General features: G+C 50.4%; 1 pseudogene; it reads left to right on the plus strand.

Annotated features, from left to right (window-relative positions):
• The first annotated feature begins 243 nt into the window (after nt 1-243).
• LOC135369155 (uncharacterized protein K02A2.6-like) lies at nt 244-799 on the plus strand (annotated as a pseudogene).
• The last annotated feature ends 202 nt before the right edge of the window (nt 800-1,001 follow it).

Below are 1,001 nucleotides of genomic sequence, written 5' to 3' on the forward strand. Positions count from 1 at the left end.
CTAGCTGGGGTGGTCGGCTACCTTGACGATGTTCTCATCACGGGAACGACCTACGCCGAATGCCAGGTCCGAGTGGAGGCAGTCCTGCAGTGGTTCATGGAGCACGGCGTAAAAGTAAGGCAAGAAAATTGCAAGTTTTTCATGAAGTGCTGTTGCGTCACGCGGGGAAACAGTTGTCATCCCAAAAGCACTACAAGCGGAAGCATTACAACTTTTGCACGAAGGACACCAGGCGTGACGCGCATGAAAATGTTATCAAGAGGGCACGTCTGGTGGACTAAGTTATCCACGTGCATTGAGGAAGCCGTAAAAGGCTGTTCAACCTGCCAGCTTACTCAGAACGCAGCACCTAAAATACCGTGTTTATCGTGGGGTTGGCCAACCAGACGTTGGCAGAGGGTTCATTTGGACTTTGCATACTACAAGAACGAATGGTTTTTGGTTCTTGTTGACGCCTACTCCAAATGGGTGGATGTCCAATACATGAAGTCAACAACAGCGGCAAACACTGTGAAAACACTACGCTCGGTTTTTGCAGCTTTCGGACTTGGGGAAAAATATCGTGACGGACAATGGTCCTCAATTTGCCTCTGACGAATTTTCAAGTTTCCTCAGAACGAACGCTGTGCAGCACACGAGGACACCGCCGTACCACCCAGCCTCAAATGGAGCAGCCGAAAGACTCGTCCAGATAGTCAAACGAACTCTCGTACGCCAACTTCGGGATGAGGAGAGCACAGGAGTGACTCGGACGATTCGACATCGACTGGACCAGTTCCTCTTCGCCTACCGACCGTAAGACGCCAGCCGAACTTTTTCTATCCTGGAAGCCACGCACGAGATTCAGCATCTTGCACCCCGAATTAGCAAAGCGAATGGAAAGAGGTATTACTCAAGGACAAAGCCACCAAAACGGAACTTCGTGGAGGGAGTTTGAAGTAGGCGATAGCGTTCGAGTAAGAGGGACCAGATCGGGTGATCCAATATGATTGGAAGGCACT

Source organism: Ornithodoros turicata, chromosome 9 (genome assembly GCF_037126465.1).
Source record: "Ornithodoros turicata isolate Travis chromosome 9, ASM3712646v1, whole genome shotgun sequence".
NCBI lineage: Eukaryota > Metazoa > Arthropoda > Arachnida > Ixodida > Argasidae > Ornithodoros > Ornithodoros turicata.